Here is a 21,636-nt window from a genome sequence, read left to right as displayed (position 1 = left end):
TTCATAGGAAACTACATTATTACAGGTTAATAATGAATCATATAATCTTTTTATAGAAATATTTAGTCCTGCCACATGGCAGTTAATATACTGGTCTTAGAGGATACTTACAGTATCTTGTAACATCTGGAAGCTATATGGAATTCAGGATAAATTTCCTAACAGTGACAACAATTAACCAGTGGAACAGCTGGCCTCCAGAAATTGTGGGTGCTTCAACATTGGATGTTTTTAAGAAGAGACTGGACAGTCACTTGTCTGAAATGGTATCAGGTCTCCTACTTGAGCAGCAGGTAACACTAGAAGACCTCCAAGGTCCTTTCCAGCTCTATTCTGATTGATTGATTGATTGATTGATTGCTTGATTGATCTACAAGACTGTCAGAATATTTGTGCAATGAGTTGCCCCCATAACTCTCCACAGCACCACATTATGGACCAGTGACATCTTTTCAGTGATCCTCAAGGGGAGAATCCAATATACAGTGAATTGCAAGGTCTTTCAGAAGGTGGACCTAAAACAATTCATCAAGTTTCAAAGAACTCAGATCTTCCTAAAAAGATGAATTTAGCAGTACATATCCAGACTAGAAAGCAGGAGAGACGTTTCCTCTGCTATTAGTAAAGCTTGCCCAGTCTGCCACCCCCTCCTCCCATCTCCTCCTAGCCCTTCCTTCAAAGACTTTTTGATTTACTTCCTTTTAGATAGGAAATTGTGCATGTTAAAAATTAAAAAAGGAGCTTGTGTCTTTTAACTTGCACTTTCATGAAAATGTTCTGGATGGATGCAGTTCCACAAAGCCTCCCATTTTCCTCAGTGTGACCCACCTTCCTGAGTGGAGAAGGTCCCCTCCGGACAAGGAACACAGTCATAGCAGCAAACTGGCTCTCCTTCTCGAGCCCTCTTGACAAATCCAGGATGACAATTTTCCACACAGTTGGACTGAGGCAGAGACTGAGCAGAAAAATGAAGAAAGCCAAAGAAAATGTGTTAGTAGTCAACATTCATGGAAAATAGAGATAGACACGGACATTAGCCACATAGCCTCTGGTCTTCATGTAAGTAAATATGAAATACCTGACTACTACTAAGAAGATGCAGGAGGTATAACTAACTACTGGCAGATTCTTCATTTAGTTCCTCCCTTTTGCTTTTGGCATTTAACATTACAATAAAGGACTTTTCTAGTTAATAAAGTCAGCAGAGATGGAATTGAAAAAAGATTTACATATGATGATATATTCATATTAAAACTGAGAATCAAATTTATTGTAAAAGATTTAGGAAATTTCTATTCCATTAGATTTTTCAATAAAGAATAAAACTGTGATGAAGAAAGAAATCTCTGACAAGTAAGATCTTGAAAGATTTCCATAAAACATGGCAAAGCCCCTTCACTCTCTGTAGGTCCCATCTGTTGAAGAACTACAATCAGATAACACCAACTGGCATGGGATGCCAACCCCCCTGGAGACTCTTGGCTTTGCCCACTTGAAATGGGACCTCAGGCTTTGGAGAACAGAGAAAAGACACCAAAATTTATCTCACCTTATTGAGCAACTTTAGCCGTGAAAGAACACCTTCTTTGATAGAAAGTCTCTGTCTTATAAAATACGCCAGAATCTCTTTCCTGGGATCCTCCTTGGGGAGAACCAAGTAGCTGGCAATAGTCAGATATGCTTTTATCTCTCCATTTTGGTCCAAATACAGTTTAATATTTGAAATATTCCAAAATTCATTCTTCTTCAGAAAGGGATGAAACTAGAATGGGAACATCCAGGAATTTGAAAAGCAGAAAACTTTTTTCTTATCACACATTGAATCTTTCTTCTACAATTGTCTAATCTCTAAATATGGTTAAATAGGATAGAAATACTGCCATTATCTTCATAAGTGAATGAAAAAGTTTGAGAAAAAATTGTCAATCATTTAGTGACAAAATATAAGAAAATATAATTAACACAATTGGTCAATTATAGGGAACTTTCTAGAGCAAATGGCAAATAAAATGAACAGAGAAATAAAAGATGATCCATAAACTCTTTGAAAACAACAGGTTTCCCAGAAAGCATGGGTTGATCAAGAAGAAAGTTGTCAGGCTAATTTTCTCCCTTGTCATCCTGATGGAAAACGCCTCCAGATGTGCTTATTCTACTTGATTGTAATACGACATTAAAAATTTTTTTGCAGATGTGAAATAACGAATCTCCCACCAGCTCTTTTCTCAGTCTGAAAAGTTAGTGAGGATCCTGAGTTTCTTTCTCTCCCATTATGCAGCTGCAGGATTCTCCCCTCTTATCTGATCCTTCCCTAGGCATCCTCTCTTCCCCTCATCCCAAAAGTCATTCTCACACATCATTACACTTCTTAAATAGTTTATGTGAACTCTGGTGATAGAACTGGATTTCAGTAAAGGACTCAGAAATAATTTTGCGATAGGACTAGAAACCTGAGGGGTGGATGGTATGATAACTAAGTGGATAAAAACTGTCTTCAAAATGATATTCAAATAATTTTTAACCCTTTTTAATCTTTCTTATGAAACCTAAAAGTGATGGATACAAATTTGCATTTGGTCATCAATTATTCTATGTTGTCATTAATACTGTAATTAATAGGATCTTAGAGTAAGCTAATTTGATGTGATTTAAAGGATATAAAGTCTTTCAACTTAGAACCCTTATTTGAAACTTCATTTTAAACGTTTGATAAAATAACAATCGTTTTAAATCAACTTAAAGGCGATAATCAGAAGCAAGCAACAATTGCTGAATCGGATGGATTGGATGGATGGACTGGAACTTAACTTGCTGCTGGCATCCCTGAAGGAGAAATATGGTTTGAAGGCAGGCTGCTTGGAGATGCCTGGAGAGGCCATGGACCCTGAAGACTCAAAGTGGACGGAACGGATGACTGATGAAACGGATCCTTTCAAGAAGATTGAGGGAGATTGGGGAATGGACTTGCCATATTTAACTGGAAAACAAGAGTTGTGTTTGCATTTACAGGACATCCTATAACTTTGGGGAATGGAAAGCAGTTGTTGGGAAAGATTCTAACTAAAATTTTGAGGAAATGTATTTTTATTATAAGAATCAAACAAAGATGTTTAACCCTGGACAGATTATAGATTGATCAGAGGTAATGATTGTGTTGGTCTGTGGTAGAAATTTTCTGTGAGTTAAATACAATAGCAGATAACAGACAATTTTGAAGTTTTGAAATTTAACTTTATTATTGGATTGCCTGTTAACTATGTTTTTTATATACAGCAGATAAATGAAAAGTCCAGTAGATATATAGTTTATAATGTGGGCCTATTTTGCAAGTGGGAGAAACTATTATTGCTGTATTATGTTCAATTGGGGAGACAATATGCATGTCTTTGTCTGTTTTTAATGTTTTCTCTAGTTTTGTTTTGTCTTTGTAATAGTTTTATTTTCCAAAACTTGTATCTTATATTTTTGAATAAAATAAAATTTTATAAGAGGAATATCAATTTTTGAGAAACAATATTTATGATTAGCACACAGAGAAGGGTTCATAAGTAAAAAGCAGTAGAAAAGTATTTGGTTTTTATCTACTAGGACTTGACTAACAATAGAGTCTCATATAAGAACATTAATGATGGACTGGAAGAAACATGGAGGATACCAAATTTGATATGTATGTTTGTGAAAATGATCTCAAAATTGTAGTTAACTGGAAACAGAATCTGAATCAGCAGGGTGATGTCCATGGAAAGAAGGCAAATGCAGCCATAAGAATCTCGGGAAGTGAACGTTCTAGTTTGGGGAGACCCCAACTCAAGGACCAGGTCCCCTTGCAGGCATCACACGTGGAAGAGAATTTGCACAAATCTACGTGAACTTCAAGGAAGGACAATGAAGCCAAGGAAGAGTTGAAAGGGGCTGCTTTTAGCCTTCAGGAAAGACAGCAAGGAGAAGAGCTGAAGATCAAGAGGAGTCTGGGAGCCCCCTTTCCAATTGAAACAATCTCTCGGTTGGGGAAGGGAGGATACAGCCAGTGGTGGGATTCAGACGGTCCGGCCCGGTTCGAGTGCAGCGGCCATTCTTCACATTTTCCCTCTTTCCTTTCCTTTCTCTTTTCCTTTTTCCTTTCCTTCCCTTCCCATTCCCTCCATTTTTCATCCTTTCCTTCTTTCCCATTTCCTTTCCTTCCCTCCTTCCTTCCTGGGGGTCTGAGGGTGAGTCAGGGGACCCCTTTCCTCCTTGACCCCCTCCCCAACATCTGCTCTGATGGCAATTATAGCTAAAAGGCCTTTTGAAGCTGGGGCTGCCCCCTCCCCCTCCCCATTGCAGAAACTCCTCTTGCTGCAAAATTGGGATCTTTCAGATCTTCTTCTCCTGCCCCCCCCCTCCTCCCCCTGCACAGTCTCAGTTGCTGCTTGGAGGGGGGAGATTTCTGGTTTTTCAGGCCTGAGAGGAAAAGGGGAAGGATAAACAGGCCCTCCAAGGCTGCCCTCCCCTTTGCGTTTCTGCAACCAACGCGGAGTTCAGAATGACGCTTCTCCCAAATAAGTTCTGGGGAACCCAACAACCCCCCACACCTTGTTGCCCCTTCCAGAGCCCGGAAAACTCCCAGGCAAATCAGCACCGCCTCCCTCTCAGGAGTGGGGGAGAGAATGGATGGGAGGAAAGAAAAACTTGGGGAAGAGGGAGGGAGATCCAGAGGAAACGGGGAGAGGCCCTCGCCCTGTTTCCGCCTCCTCCCAGGCAGCCCACAAGGTTGAAAAGCTTCTGATTCCTCTCTCTCACTCTCTTTTTCTTTTTTCTCTCCCCCCCTCTCTCTCACACACACTCACACTCTTATCCCTGCAAGTCCCCCTTCTCTGCCTGCTCCAGAGAGAGAAGGTTGCCTGCGCAGAAGAGGCACTGATCGAAGCACTTTCCGGTAAATTAATCAGACGGGGTTTCCTGGAATGCGAGCGATGCTGCCAGGCGCTTGGAAAGGACTTCGGCCATCGGCCCACCACTAAAATCATACAATGAGGGGAGCCACAGAGCTGGTTGGAAGTGTGTGTGTATGTGTGTGTGTAAGAGAGAGAGAGAGAGGGAGGGAGGGAGGGAGGGAGGGAGGGAGGGAGGGAGAAAGAGAGAGAGAGAGAAAAATAGGCGGTTTCATCCAAAGGAGTTTTTGTTTCAGGTGGATCTCCTAGCTTTGGAAGGAGGAAAGGAAGGGGTAGAAAGAGAGAGATGAAAGAAAAGGAAAATGAAAGGAAAGGATTGAGAGAAAGAAAGAAAGAGGGAATTATGGAAGGAAGGGAAAGAAAGAAAGAAAGAGAGAGAGAGAGGGAGGAGGAAGTGAATGAGATATAGTTGGATGGAGGGGTCAATAGATACATGGAGGGAGAGAGAGAGAGAAAATGAGAGGAAGAAAGGACACAAACCATGGCTTCAGAAGACTCTTTCAAGCAGCACAACAATGTTTGAAAGGGCTGGAAGGGATCTTGGAGGTCATTTTCTAGTCGAACCCCTGCTCTAGTAGGGTCAGAAGGAACCTTGGAAGCCATCTAGTCCAACCCCCTGCTCCAGCTGGAGACCTTATATCCTCTGGATTATTTTGGTGCCTCTAGCAGAGGGGAAAATTGCCAGAAAAGGGAAGGAGTTTACTAGGACAAGGCTGCCATGCAGAGGAAGGCAGAGACAGTCCTTGACTTATGACAATTGAGCCCACCATTTTGGTTGCTAAGCAAGAGTGTTGTTAAGTGAGCTTTGCCACATTTTACTCAATCCAGATTTTCAGATTGGTAAAGGGGGACACCTTTGACCGGGGGGGGGGGGGAAGGGGGGGCTTGATTAAAAATTTTATATGGAAAAATTATACAGAAAAATTATGGACTGTGCCGAAATGGATAAATTAACGAAAGAAATACAGCTGGGTGAGCTCTCTGGTGCCCCGTGCTTTCCTGCCTCCTTCCATCACGAACCAGATCACAGACAGTGGTCACATTGAGGAAATGGGGATTTTATAGTATCCTTCCCCTGGAGAGGGGAGGAAATGGGGATTTTATAGTATCCTTCCCCTGGAGTGGGGAGGGAATGGGGATTTTATAGTATCCTTCCCCTGGAGGGGGGAGGAAATGGGGATTTTGCAGTATCCTACCCCTGGAGGGGGGAGGAAATGGGGATTTTATAGTATCCTACCCCTGGAGTGGGGAGGGAATGGGGATTTTGCAGTATCCTACCCCCTGGAGTGGGGAGAGAATGGGGATTTTATAGTATCCTTCCCCTGGATGGGGGAGGAAATGGGGATTTTGCAGTATCCTACCCCTGGAGGGGGGAGGAAATGGGGATTTTGCAGTATCCTACCCCTGGAGTTGGGAGGGAATGGGGATTTTATAGTATCCTTCCCCTGGAGGGGGGAGGAAATGGGGATTTTGCAGTATCCTACCCCTGGAGGGGGGAGGAAATGGGGATTTTATAGTATCCTACCCCTGGAGTGGGGAGGGAATGGGGATTTTGCAGTATCCTACCCCCTGGAGTGGGGAGAGAATGGGGATTTTATAGTATCCTTCCCCTGGATGGGGGAGGAAATGGGGATTTTGCAGTATCCTACCCCTGGAGTTGGGAGGGAATGGGGATTTTATAGTATCCTTCCCCTGGAGGGGGGAGCAAATGGGGATTTTGCAGTATCCTACCCCCTGGAGTGGGGAGGGAATGGGGATTTTATAGTATCCTTCCCCTGGAGGGGGGAGGAAATGGGGATTTTGCAGTATCCTACCCCTGGAGTGGGGAGGAAATGGGGATTTTATAGTATCCTTCCCCTGGAGGGGGGAGGAAATGGGGATTTTGCAGTATCCTACCCCTGGAGAGGGGAGGGAATGGGGATTTTGTAGTATCCTACCCCTGGAGGGGGGAGGGAATGGGGATTTTGCAGTATCCTACCCCTGGAGGGGGGAGGAAATGGGGATTTTGTAGTATCCTACCCCTGGAGGGGGGAGGGAATGGGGATTTTATAGTATCCTTCCCCTGGAGCGGGGAGGAAATGAGGATTTTGCAGTATCCTACCCCCGGAGTTGGGAGGGAATGGGGATTTTATAGTATCCTTCCCCTGGAGGGGGGAGGAAATGGGGATTTTATAGTATCCTTCCCCTGGATGGGGGAGGAAATGGGGATTTTGCAGTATCCTACCCCTGGAGGGGGGAGGAAATGGGGATTTTGCAGTATCCTACCCCTGGAGTTGGGAGGGAATGGGGATTTTATAGTATCCTTCCCCTGGAGGGGGGAGGAAATGGGGATTTTGCAGTATCCTACCCCCTGGAGTGGGGAGGGAATGGGGATTTTATAGTATCCTTCCCCTGGAGGGGGGAGGAAATGGGGATTTTGCAGTATCCTACCCCTGGAGTGGGGAGGAAATGGGGATTTTATAGTATCCTTCCCCTGGAGGGGGGAGGAAATGGGGATTTTGCAGTATCCCACCCCTGGAGAGGGGAGGGAATGGGGATTTTGTAGTATCCTACCCCTGGAGGGGGGAGGGAATGGGGATTTTGCAGTATCCTACCCCTGGAGGGGGGAGGAAATGGGGATTTTGTAGTATCCTACCCCTGGAGGGGGGAGGGAATGGGGATTTTATAGTATCCTTCCCCTGTAGCGGGGAGGAAATGGGGATTTTGCAGTATCCTACCCCTGGAGTTGGGAGGGAATGGGGATTTTATAGTATCCTTCCCCTGGAGGGGGGAGGAAATGGGGATTTTATAGTATCCTTCCCCTGGAGTGGGGAGGAAATGGGGATTTTATAGTATCCTTCCCCTGGAGGGGGGAGGAAATGGGGATTTTGCAGTATCCCACCCCTGGAGAGGGGAGGGAATGGGGATTTTGTAGTATCCTACCCCTGGAGGGGGGAGGGAATGGGGATTTTGCAGTATCCTACCCCTGGAGGGGGGAGGAAATGGGGATTTTGTAGTATCCTACCCCTGGAGGGGGGAGGGAATGGGGATTTTATAGTATCCTTCCCCTGGAGCGGGGAGGAAATGGGGATTTTGCAGTATCCTACCCCTGGAGTTGGGAGGGAATGGGGATTTTATAGTATCCTTCCCCTGGAGGGGGGAGGAAATGGGGATTTTATAGTATCCTTCCCCTGGAGTGGGGAGGAAATGGGGATTTTAAGGGTGAGGAGGACGTGCCTCTTGCTCCCTCCCTTCTTCTGCCGGGGCTGGGATCCAAGGCACGCTTAACTAGGCGAGGAACTTGTGCGGACCCACCCGGGCATGTGGAGAAGAAGAAGCATGCCAAGCCGTCATCAGGGCTGCTGAAGCTTGCGAGGGAGATCTAGAATCAGATGGGATGGGACTTGGAGTCCTACGATCTTGGCGAGTGGGGATTCCTGCGATGGGATTTGGAGTCCGATGCCCCTGGCGATTGGGGGTTCCTGCAAGGAGATGCGAGAATAGGGGGGAGGGGTCTGCACAAGCCCCCCTGACCCGCTTCTTTAGAAGAGCCAGAAGCATTAGAGGAGGGGGCTTTGCACATCCCCCCTCCCCCGAAGCCCAGCACCTACTTACAGCAGCCCCAGATCGCCAGTGTCTTAGGACTCGGCAAGCTTCTTCTTCTCCACACGCCCCCTGTCTATTCTATTCCTCAGTTCCCACGCCTCGGCGGGTCTGCACAAGTTCCTCGCCTAGTTAAGCACGCCTTGGATCCCAGTCCTGGGGCACCTTTCCATGGTTGGCCAAGCTCCTGCTCTCCCCGCAAAAGGTAGCCTCGCCGCTGCCTCTCTCTATTCCCTTTGCCCGCTGTCTGTTAAGAACAAAGCCCACGGTGGGGAAGCTGCTTGTTTGTGTGCCTAGGATTCTTTGGGGGGGGGGGTGTAATTGTCTCCAGCTGAAGGAGCAGAAGCGGAAGGAATGAAGCTCGGAGAAGCCAGGGAAAAGATGCAACCCCCCAAAACTTCCTGCATGGGTTGTAAATCCCTTGTAGGGGGAGGGGAGGGAGGGGAAGAGGCTCTGTGGGTGGGGGAGGGGAGGAAAATGGGGGATGCTGCGGAGGTCAAGGAGATGAAGAAGACCTTCATTGTGCCAGCCATCAAACCCTTCGGATCACTACGATTTCGCCGCCGCTTGTTGCAAGGAGTGGGAAGGAGAGGAAGAAAGGAGGGAGGGGGGGAACGAAAAGAAGAAGGGATCTACATGGCTCTCCGGCCAGAGGAAGCCGTGCGGGGGGGGGGAAACGGGCATCTGTCAAAACCCCAAATCCCGTCTTGGCCTCAGGTGGCTGCGGCAGAAGCAGCGAGCTTTCCCCGCTGCATAGGGATGTGGGGAAAGGGCTCGGGTGCGCGGGGGGGAAACGGGCATCTGTCAAAACACCGAATCCCGTCTCAGTCTCGGGTGGCTGCAGCAGAAGCAGTGAGCGCGGGGGCGACGCTTCACCGGGAGTGACCTCTTTTCCCCCGCTGCATAGGGATGTGGGGAAAGGGCTCGGGCACCCAGTTTTCTCTCCCCCCTTCTTTCCTTCTCTCTCTTTGCTCTGGGAAAGGAGCAGCACTCTGGCGAGCCCCGAGAGATTCCCCGTTCTCTCTCTCTCTTGCTCTCCCGGCCCTTCCAAGCCGAGGCGGCGGGGGCAGGAAGAGGAGTCCGAGGGGGAGGGAGGGAGGAAGGGGAGGCGGCTGTGGCGGCTGGGCGATGGCCAGCAGTGGCCGAAGTGGGGGGAGGGAGAGAGAGATTTTGGCGAGACGGCCGCGGGAAGGATTTTTTTTTTTAGATTTTATTGGAAATTTATATGCCGCCCTTTTCCCTGAGGGGACTCAGGGCGGCTTACAACAGTGAAGGGAAGGGAGTGCAAGACAAGACTTAAAAAGAAAAAAAAATCGTGATTAAAAGAAAATTGATCATAAAAACACAACATTCACTCAACATTCGGGCGGGGTGAGAGTAATCCTATCCCCAGGCCTGACGGGATAGCCAGTTCTTAAGGGCTGTGCGGAAGGCCTGGACTGTGGTGAGGGTACGGATCTCCACGGGGAGGTTGTTCCATAATGTCGGAGCAGCAACTGAGAAGGCTCTCCTCCGCGTAGTCGCCAGTCGGCACTGACTGGCGGATGGAATTCGGAGGAGGCCTACTCTGTGCGATCTGATGGGACGCAGGGAGGTGATTGGCAGGAGGCGGTCTCTCAAATAGTCAGATCCACTACCATGGAGCGCTTTATAGGTGGTAAGTAAGACCTTGAAGTGCACCCGACGATCAACAGGTAGCCAGCGCAGCTCACGGAGGATTGGTGTTATATGGGCGAACCGTGGTGCGCCCATGATCACTCGCGCGGCCGCGTTCTGGACTAGCTGAAGTCGCCGGATGCTCTTCAAGGGCAGCCCCATGTAGAGCACATTGCAGTATTCCAGCCTAGAGATCACAAGGGCTCGAGTGACTGTTGTGAGAGCCTCCCGGTTCAGGTAGGGCCGCAACTGGCGCACCAGGCGAACCTGGGCAAATGCCCCCCTGGTCACAGCCGACAAGTGGTGGTCAAAACTCAGCTGTGGATCCAGGAGGACTCCCAAGTTGCGGACCCTATCTGAGGGGAATAAATTTTGCCCCCCCAGCCTGATTGGTGGAACGTTAGCCAAATTTTTGGGAGGGAAACACAACAGCCACTCGGTCTTTTCCGGGTTGAGTACCAGTTTGCTAGCTCTCATCCAGTCTTTAACAGCCTCAAGGCCCCGGTTCATCACGTCCACCGCTTCATTGAGTTGGCACGGGGCGGACAGATACAACTGAGTATCGTCCGCATACTGGTGGTATTTTATCCCGTGCCTTCGAATGATCTCGCCCAGCGGTTTCATGTATATGTTAAATAGCAGGGGGGACAGAACCGAACCCTGCGGCACCCCATAGGTTAGGGGCCTCGGGGACGATCTCTCCCTCCCCACCAACACCGACTGCGACCTGTCCGAGAGGTAGGAGGAGAACCACTGTAAAACAGTGCCGCCCACCCCCACCTCCCGCAGTCGTCGCAGAAGGATACCATGGTCGATGGTATCGAAAGCCGCTGAGAGGTCGAGGAGAACCAGGATGGACGCATAGCCTCCATCTCTGGCTCTCCAGAGATCATCGGTCAATGCGACCAAAGCGGTTTCAGTGCTGTAACCGGGCCTGAAGCCAGACTGGAAGGGGTCAAGGTAGTTAGCTTCCTCCAAGGTACGCTGAAGCTGTAAGGACCGAGGGAGGAGGAGAAGACGGGGCTGCTTGGGAACGGAGAGAACCAGGGTGCGGAGGGAAAGAGCAGCGCGCACCCCGCTGCTGCCACCTCCACTTCGGAAGGTTCCTCCAGCGGATTGTCTTCCCCATGCCGCCCTCACTCTGGGAAAGGAGCAGCGCTCCAGTGAGCCCCGAGAGATTCCCCCGTTCTCTCTCTCTCTCGCTCTCCCGGCCCTTCCAAGCAAAGGCGGTGGGGATGGGAGGAGGAGTCCGAGGGGGAGGGAGGGAGGAAGGGGAGGCAGCGGTGGTGGCTTGGCGATGGCGAAATGGTGGGAAGCGAGGTGCCGCCAGCGGTGGGAAGCGAACACGAGTCGAAAGAAGGGAAGCGACCATGAGGGAAAGAAGGCAGCAGGGGGACCCGCAGCTCGGTGGGCATCTCCTCGCGGAACAGAACCCTCTCTCTCTCGCTCTCTCTCGCCGCTGCCCCATCCTGTGGCTGCCACCATGGACAGGGAGGAGGATGAGGTGGAGGAAGAAGAAGAGGAGGAAGCGGGACGAATCCTTTTGAGAGAGGATGGGCGCGACCTGGGAGACACAGGGAAACTCCGCAAAGGAGGAGAAGGAGAGGAGGGCTGTCTCCTCCCCCCAGCGCCTCCCGATTCCCACCGGTAATGTTACTCACCAGTTAAGCAGCAAGCAAAAGATGAAATGAAATGGAGCATTCTAAGCTAAGCGGACTCCAACCAATCAGTGAGCTGGCTGGGATGGAAAATTTTAAGCACGCCGTGTGCTTAAAGTTTTCCATCCCAGCCAGCTCACAGATTGGCTGGAGGCCAATCAGTGAGCGGCAGTCTGGGCTGGCTTAGATTTAGTGTAGAACGGAACGAGCGAGCGAGCTAGCAGCTGATGGGCGGGGGAGCGAGCGAGCTGCGAGCGCCAAAATAAAGCTGGGTTTTTCGAGAATGGCCCGGGATGCGGGAAAAATTATGGGAAGGCATGCCTGTCCCGCCAGACGCGGGACGTCTGGTCACCCTATTCATGACATCTCCTGGCTCTGACAGTCATGTGCAGGCTAGGGAAGAACATCTGAAAGCCTGTGTAATGTCCAGAAGTGACAGTTAAATGTGTGGCAGAAAGTGGACTCTGGGTGTGTTTTTTCAAACGCAATAAGTGAGGTTGAATGTGTATAGTTTTAGAAGAGCTGTTTGTGTTTGTGTGTGTGTGTGTACATACACATACAGTGTATAAAGTAGATAATGTATCATTTTGTGTGCCTATACACACGCTATACCTTGTAATATGTATGTACACATATGGCATATATACATAGGATTACATTGTGTATTTTGGATGTTCATTAGTAGTAAATAAATAGACAGGGAAAGTGTATCTTGTTGACTCAAGGAGAGGCCAGGCAAGGTACCCCTTGACGTGAGTGATGTCAAGTTGGCTACACCCACTCAATCACAAGACCACCAAGCCACGCTCAGCCAGTCACGAGATCACCAAGCCATCCCCACCCAGTCACATGAGCACCAAGCCATGCCCACAGAACCAATAGTAAAAAGATTTGAATCTCCTCTTCATGGATTGTCTGAATGCAAAGACTGAGCAACCATCAGTCAGATAAGCTTGAACTGGGATTCCTGCAGAGAGGAGGGGTTGTGCTAGATGGTCTCAGGGTCTCCTCCTAATTTATAAAGGTTGTCATCCCACAACATGTACTGTATTTTTCAGAGTATAAGATGCACTGGAGTATAAGACACACCAAGGTTTCAAGAGGCATTTTAAAAAAAAAGTAGGTAGGTAGGTAGGTAGGTAGGTAGGTAGAAAGAGGGAGAGAAAGAGAGAGAAATACAGTAGGTAGATAGGGAGAGAGAGAGAGAGTAGTTAGGTAGGGAGGTAGAGAGGTAGATAGGGACAGGGAGAGAGAGAAATAGAGAGAGATATAGAGATAAATACAGTAGGTAGGTAGAGGGATAGAGAGAGAAATAAAAAGAGATAGAGAGAGAAATACAGTAGGGAGGGAGGGAGAGAGAGAGAGTAGGTAGGTAGGTAGATGTTTCCAGGTGTATTTATTCATGTGCTGGAGAAGGAAATCGCTTACAATCTGTAGCACCTAAGACTTTGTTTCTGCTGGCACAGCACTTCATCAATGTAATTCTCATTAACCAGTTAAAGAGCTTTCCAAAAGGAAAAAAAAGTTTTTACACTCTGCAAACCTCCCCAAAACAGTCTGTTTTTGTGAAAACGCCCCCCTTTATTAAAAAAAAGTCATGAATAGCCTTGGGGAGCTTGCAGAGTGCTCCTGGGCGGGGGGGGGGGGCAAAATGAGCAAAAAATGGCCTGTTTTTTGTCAAAAAAAAATTGCATGCATAGTCTTATGGAGGCTTATAGAGTGGGGGGGGGGGGCAAAAGTGGTCCATTTTTTGCTCATTACTGCCCTCCCCAGCCCCCAGGAGCTCTCTGAAAGCCTCCATAAGGGTATGCAGGGCCATTTTGGTGAAGGGGATGGGACTTCGGGAGGCAAAAAATGCTGTATTGGATGTATAAGACGCACCCAGATTTTCAGCCTCTTTTTTGAGGGGAAAAGGTGCATCTTATATTCTGAAAAATACGTAATTGTTGTGCTGTTGCTCTAGCCCCACCTAGTGCCGGGGGCAGATAAGCCTAACTCTAAGGTCTGAAGCCAGACTCCATTTTCTGTCAGCCTTTGGAGAAGATGGAAGCAGCCGTTGTGACTGAGAACCCTGGTCATCCGGAGACGGCCTCCGTCCCTCACACGGAGCATCGCTGGAGAGGTTCCAGCTGCTTCTTTGCTGGCTGTTAGTTAATGCTGCCTATCTCCTCTTTCTATTTGATTTCCACTATTTGCATCTCCTCAGTTTCACCTGCCCTCTTCTCCCAATAAAGCATCCAGATCCACGCCAGGCTCCCTTTCATTGGAGGAGAATAGGGGGGCTTAGCTGCCTGTCCAGCTGCACACAGACCCACGTGCAATGGGGATGGAAGAAAGGTGGAATTCCACCAGGCTAATCAAAAAACCCACAAATACAGGAATTTACCGTATATACTCGAGTATAAGCCGAGTTTTTCAGCCCACTTTTTGGGCTGAAAAAAGCCGGCTCGGCTTATACTCGAGTCTACAACTGGATCCGGCAGTGCTGTTGCCTGTTGGAGGAGGAGGGGATTCCTTCCTGCGAGACCCCGTCCAGAAAAATGCGGGGAGCGGCAGCGGAGCCCCGGGGCTGCTTCTGCTCCATCCGCTGGACTGTTTCCTCACCTGCCCGCCCACCCGCTCATTCATTCCATTTCCTAGCCTGCCTGGCCACTTATTCGTTTCGTTTCCCTCCCCTGCCTGACCCCTCGTTCATTCCATTTCCTAGCCTGCCAGGGGAAGGATACTATGAAATCCCCCAAATCCTCCCCACTCCAGGGGAAGGATACTATGAAATCTACATTTCCTCCCCACTCCAGGGGAAGGATACTATGAAATCCCCCAAATCCTCCCCACTCCAGGGATAGGATACTATGAAAGCCCCAGGATAGCAATAGCAATAGCAATAGCAGTGGACTTATATACCGCTTCATAGGCCTTTCAGGCCTCTCTAAGCGGTTTACAGAGAGTCAGCATATTGCCCCCAACAATCCGGGTCCTCATTTTACCCACCTCGGAAGGATGGAAGGCTGAGTCAACCCTGAGCCGGTGAGATTTGAACCGCTGACCTGCTGATCTAGCAGTAGCCTGCAGTGCTGCATTTAACCACTGCGCCACCTTGATCTCTTGTCTTGCTGGGCAGTCTGCGCCAGCCATTCCCTCTCCTCTGTTAACCCTTCCATTCCACGTCCGAGTCAAAGGACGGCCGGTGGCTGCTGGACCTCCTGATGGGCCAGAGGTCTGTCTGTCTGTCTGGATGTTTGTCTGGATGTGTCTGTGTATGCGCGTGTAGTCCTCTGACTTCCACGCAGGTGAGCCGCTGCAAGCCTCCCAAACGTGACAGGCTCCCAGCTTGGGTGGAAGAGTTTGACGCCCTTCCCGGCTTTGCTCTCCTTCGGGGTTAGAATCGGAACCCGAGGATGCCGGGTTCCAGTCGCCCCTGGCGTCCGAACCGAGAGTTGCCCGGCGAAGTTCCTCGGTGGGAACTCCGGCCGCTGCCCACCCGTGGGGAGAGAGGGAAGAGTCCCGAGCGAGCCACCTCGGTTTGGCAACCAAACCCATCCAGCCTTTTACCTCCCGTCCCCCCGCCCGCCCGCTCGCAGCCCCCTCCCCGGGCTGGCGCCAACTCCTCCCCGTGCCCGGCCTCCAGCCGAGGCAAGTTGGTATCTCTTTAAGCTAGAGAGAGGAGGGGAGGGAAGGCAGGGACCAGCCGGCTGACAATGGGCCGGAGCGGCTGAGTTGGAGCAAATTCCGCGGCGGAGGCGGCGTCCCAGCTCCAGCGGCTCTGAGGCGAGCGGCTTGGCCCTTCCGCTGGGCGCTCGGAGATGAAGGCGCGCTGGCGCTGAGTTGAGCGGCGAGCTTGCCGAGCGCGTGGCTCCGGGAAGCCCCCCTTCTCCTCACTGCTGGAAGCCGAGCGAGCCCCGCCGCCCACAGACTCCCGCGGCCGCCCCAGGGCTCCGGGAGGCAGGACCCGGAGGCAGCCCAGCCCTGCCGCCGCCCCGCGCCCTCCACTTGCTGCGCGAGAGGGGACCCCGCTTTCCCCTTGCCGGATGTGTCCCTGGCGGAGCTGAGCCATGCGGCGGAGGCTCCCGCTCTGGTTCCGGAGCTTGCTGTGCCTCTGGCCGGTCCTGGTGGGACCCACGGCAGGTAAGAGGCGCCGTCGAGCGCCTCGTACAATGATTTATGTATGAGGTTTAAGTGACTGAGACACACTCCTGGCTACGCAGCAATGTTATTTCTGACTTAGTATACTATGAAATCCCCCAAATCCTCCCCACTCCAGGGGAAGGATACTATGAAATCCCCCAAATCCTCCCCACTCCAGGGGAAGGATACTATGAAATCTACATTTCCTCCCCACTCCAGGGGAAGGATACTATGAAATCCCCCAAATCCTCCCCACTCCAGGGGTAGGATACTATGAAATCCACATTCCCTCCCCACTACAGGGGTAGGATACTATGAAATCCCCCAAATCCTCCCCACTCCAGGGGAAGGATACTATGAAATCCCCCAAATCCTCCCCACTCCAGGGATAGGATACTATGAAAGCCACATTCCCTCCACACTACAGGGGTAGGATACTGCAAAATCCCCAATTCCTCCCCACTCCAGGGGAAGGATACTATGAAATCCACATTTCCTCCCCACTCCAGGGGAAGGATACTATGAAATCCCCCAAATCCTCCCCACTCCAGGGATAGGATACTATGAAAGCCACATTCCCTCCCCACTACAGGGGTAGGATACTGCAAAATCCCCAATTCCTCCCCACTCCAGGGGAAGGATACTATGAAATCCACATTTCCTCCCCACTCCAGGGGTAGGATACTGCAAAATCCCCAATTCCTCCCCACTCCAGGGGAAGGATACTATGAAATCCCCAAATCTCCCCACTCCAGGGGAAGGATACTATGAAATCCACATTTCCTCCCCACTCCAGGGGTAGGATACTGCAAAATCCCCAATTCCTCCCCACTCCAGGGGAAGGATACTATGAAATCCACATTTCCTCCCCACTCCAGGGGAAGGATACTATGAAATCCCCAATTCCTCCCCACTCCAGGGGAGGAAATAAATATTCAAAAACATTATTGGTATCTATTTTTATTTTTGAAATTTACCGGTAGCTGCTGCATTTCCCATCCTAGGCTTATACTCGAGTCAATAACTTTTCCAGGTTTTTGTGGTAAAATTAGGTGCCTCGGCTTATATTTGGGTCGGCCTATACTCGAGTATATACGGTATTTTGAAAAAAATACAGCATTTTCCAATTAGCAGTGCTAAATATAAAAATGCCATAGTAAAGGGGAATTAGTAGAAACCAAGGGGGAGAAACAGGAAATTATTCAAGGTTTTTTTTCAGCAACTATATAGTAGAGAAGAAATTTCTGAGGACCAAATTAAGGAATTTTTAGGTAATGCAAATCTACCTAAGATTTCAAATGAAGCGAAAGGGGTACTAAACCAAAAGATAAAAATAGATGAATTAGAAAAGGCAGTCAAAAAAATGGAAAACAACAAAACTCCTGGCATGGATGGTTTGCCAGTTGAAATCTATAAATCTTTTTTGGAAATCTTAGTACAAGAGATGATAGTAATAGTTAATGCTGTCTTGACAGATTCTATCGCACAGAAATCGTGGGCTGAGGCCTATATAACCCTTTTGCCTAAAGCTGAAGCTGACCATACCCAAATTAAAAACTATAGGCCCATTTCACTTTTGAATGTGGATTATAAAATCTTTGCAGTTATACTGGCAGATAGACTTAAATTCTTCCTTAATAAATTTATACACCCTGATCAGAAAGGATTCCTACTGTCAAGGCATTTGAAAGATGTTAGAATTATTTTGGATGCCTTAGAATATTATGAAGCCCAGACGGATAAACAAGTGGCCTTTATGTTTCTCGACACACAAAAGGCTTTTGATCGGGTAAATTGGAAGTTTATGTTGTCACAATTAGAAAATATGAAGTTTGGAGAAAACTTCTTAAATGCAGTTCGGGCAATTTATGTACGACAAACTGCGACATTATTGGTAAATGGAGAAGAGGCAGGTGATATTGAGATTGGTAAAGGCACAAGACAAGGATGCCCATTATCCCCCCTACTCTTTATCCTTACATTAGAACCCCTTCTTAGAATAGTGAGGAGTGATATACAAATTAAAGGGTTACGAGCTAAATCTCAGGAATTTAAAGTCCAGGCTTTTGCCGACGACCTTGTTTTTATTCTGGAGGATCCTATGGCTTCTGGGATACAACTTTTATGTAAAATAGAGGAGTACGGTAGGATAGCGGGGCTATGTATAAATAAAGAGAAGACAAAACTGTTAATTAAGAATATAACTTTGAACCAGAAAAGGGAAGTACAAAGCCTGTTAGGGATTAACATGGCCCATAAAATACAATACTTGGGAATTTGGCTCATGGAGAGATGTTCCTCTATCAAGGTAGATAATTATATGAAATTACTACAACAGGTATCTAAGGATATGACTAATTGGAGTGGTAAACAATTGTCTTTGATGGGCAGGATTGCGACAGTTAAGACACGTGTACTACCAAAATTTTTGTTTTTGTTTCAAACAGCACCAACTAAATTGGACAATTTTTTTTTAAAACCCTTGGAGACAATAGTGGCCCGATTTATATGGCAAGGCAAGAAAGCACGAATTAAAGCCCAAATGTTGCAAAAACGTAGAGAACTGGGAGGCTTTGGAGTACCCAACTGGGAAGCATATTATAATGCAGCAATTATGACATGGGTGAAGGATTGGATGACGTTGAGTAGAAGGCGCCTATTGGCTATAGAGGGACATGACCTCCCCCAGGGATGGCACGCCTCCCTCTGGCAAGAAAGAGATACCCCCCATAGGTACTTTATGGGACATTATATTCAGAAGATTTTGATGGGGGTGTGGGAAAAGATGAGGAAAAAATACTATCTTAGGGTTCCATGCTGGTTGGCACCGTTAGAGGCCTTAATGCATCTAAGTGTATTTAATTGGACAAGAAACATAACATATAAAGACATTATGACAGAAGATGGCAACATGAAAACAAAGATGGAATTAGAGCAGCAGGACAGGAATCTGGAATGGTGGGAATATTTACAGATTAGAAATAGGTTTAAAAGCGCTAAGGTACGGTTTGGGATCTACCCAAACCCTCAGAGGCTAGATAAAATTTTGTTTGGCGGAGATAAGAAAATGTTCTCGAAGATTTATCAATTTTTGACCTGTCATGATGCTAAAGAAGAGATGGATAAAAGCCTTCTAATAACATGGGAGAGAAACTTTGGCTATGAGATTGAAATGGGCAAATGGTGGGATCTATAGAGTAAGACTATTAAACTTACAATATCTACAGCATTTAAAGAAAACATATACAAGATGGTTTATAGATGGCACTTCCCCCCAATAAGGTTAGCCAAAATGTTTCCTGGGTTATCTCCACTATGTTGGAAATGTGGAAAAAGGGATGGCACATTCTACCATATTTGGTGGTCCTGTACTGAGGCCACGAAATACTGGAGAAGGATTCAAAAATGGCTAAAAGAGGTTACCGGGGCAAGCATGGAATGGAAACCCGAGAATTTTTTACTCAGCATAAAACCAGAAAACATGAGTAAATCTATATGGCATTTGAGCCTACATATAATTGTGGCCACAAGAATAACTTATGCACAATTTTGGAAATCTACTACCATACCGTCGGAAGATGCCACAATTAAAAATATCTATGAATGTGCAGAAATGGACAGAATGATGGGTTGACTGAGGGACAAAGGTGAAACGGAACATTATCTTAGCTGGAACCTATGGTATATGTGGACGACAAGGAGAACAGCAGGGACTTAAAACGGGGAAAGTTAAATAGCAGTTGTTAACAATGGGAACTAAAAGTGAACATGGGTATTGTAATAGATCCCTGAATTTTGTAACGAGAAGATGCTGCTTAGAGACTAAACAATGAGGAAGGAAAAAAAAGTTGGGCTGTGAATGACTGTCACCGCGCGGGGTGGGTGTGTGTATGTTTAAAATTGTATTTATATTTCTATGTTTTATTCTTTAAAAAAATGTATAACCAATAAAGATTATTTTAAAAAATGCCATGGTATCTACTCTTTGGAACCATTAATTCCCTGAGTAATTAAATGGACAGATCTACTGAGATGGTTCCCCTCCTTCTCCTCTGGATTCCTCCTCCAAAGGATCTAAGATTAATGGATCCATATCGGGATCCCCATACCTGCCATGGCTTCAGAATTGGAGACCCCAAGATCTTTTCATCCTCCTTCCTTCCCTTCCTCAATCTGGAGGAATATGTGGCAATCAGGGCCTGGACCAAAGTCTTTATGATACTGTAATGGTGATAGTAATTTTGGGCCTTTTTTCTGTCCCATTTCCTCTGGGTCTCCAGTGGGGCTTTCTGGGTGCATCTTCTGCGGCTTTTGACAGAAAAGACATTCTTTGAAAGAGAACAATGAAAATAATGATCTTGAAACTTTTCTTCCACAAAGAAAAAGGGTTTAAAGGCAGAATCTTTTGGCCTTCCTTTTCCCACATAACCAAAGCTCCAAATACTATGGATGTATTTGAGAAGTCTGCGCTTGTTCATTCTGTACCCTGCAAAACTTGTGAGGATCCAGACTTTCCCCTCAATGGCTCCTGGGAGACGCATAAGTGTTAAATGGAAAGGAAGAATTCTGTCCCAAATGAAATCATATTCTATGAAGTGAACAAAGACATTGACTTGTATCCACTTAGAGAGGGAATCCCTGAGGTATGGAGTATACCCAGTCTTTGAGAACAGTTGTGATATAACCACACAAATTCCGTTCCTGACAAGCACAGGAGTAAAAGTCCTCATGAAATTCTCTCCCTTTTCTGTGTCTGAAGCAAAGAGGCCAATCAGGGTCCATCTGAAGTGGAGGAGCAGCTGGACAATTGCTGGGTACTGGAATCCTTCTTTGGGGAACATGTGGTGGAAAAAGGGGAATTTGCTTTTATCACTCAGAGCCTCTGAAACTCTTACATCATTGATCTGGAAAAGGAATTGAAAGGATTAGAGCCATGATGGGGAACCTGTGGCATGCAGAGCATCCTCTCCAGGCACACCAGCTGCCATAGCCCAGCTCCACTAGCATCCACATGCAGGCGCACCTCCTGCCGGCCAGCTGGTTTTCGGGCCTTTGTGGAGGGCCAGGGTGGGGGACACGTGAGTATGCAGTGTGTCTGTGTGTTTGTGTCTGTGTGTGCTCACATTGCGCAGGAAACTCCGGTGGGTTGGAATGAATGGTCTGGGCCTCCAGTGCTTTCTCACTTAGTTGGAGGCTTCCTTCAGCCTTAAAACAGTTTCAGGGGTTTTATTTTTTATTTTTTGCTTCAAGGTTGGTGCAGGAGGCTTTCCAGGGCCAAAATGGGGTACAGAAAGCACAGGGTTTTTTTCCCCGTTTTTCCCCTGGAAAGCCTCTTGCACCAACCTGGGAGCAAAGAAAAAAACCTTGCAACTGTTTGAAGGCTGAAGGAAGCCTCCAACTGAGCCAGGAAGCACTGGGGGGGGGGAGGCCATCCACACTCACTTCCAGCCCACCCGAGTTTTCTGCCCCAGTGCAGAAATGAGAGCCTCTCCTGTGGAGCCCACTGCCGCTTGGGTGAGAAGGACAACGACACGAAGAAGAGGAGGAGGAAAATGGCGAGGATTTGCAGGAGCCGGCAGGGAGCAGGTCAGGTGGGGCTGGCTGGCTGGGGAGGGGGCAATCATGGTGCTTAGGTGGCAGTAGCCTCCATGCCCCAACCGTGCCAGGGAGGAAATGAGGGGCCC

This window comes from Thamnophis sirtalis, unplaced genomic scaffold (assembly GCF_051295495.1).
Source record: "Thamnophis sirtalis isolate CommonGarterSnake01/CBP01778 unplaced genomic scaffold, rThaSir2_p1.2 scaffold_15, whole genome shotgun sequence".
Lineage (NCBI taxonomy): Eukaryota > Metazoa > Chordata > Lepidosauria > Squamata > Natricidae > Thamnophis > Thamnophis sirtalis.
The sequence above is the reverse complement of the archived record's forward strand: the minus strand, read 5'-3'. Positions refer to the sequence as shown.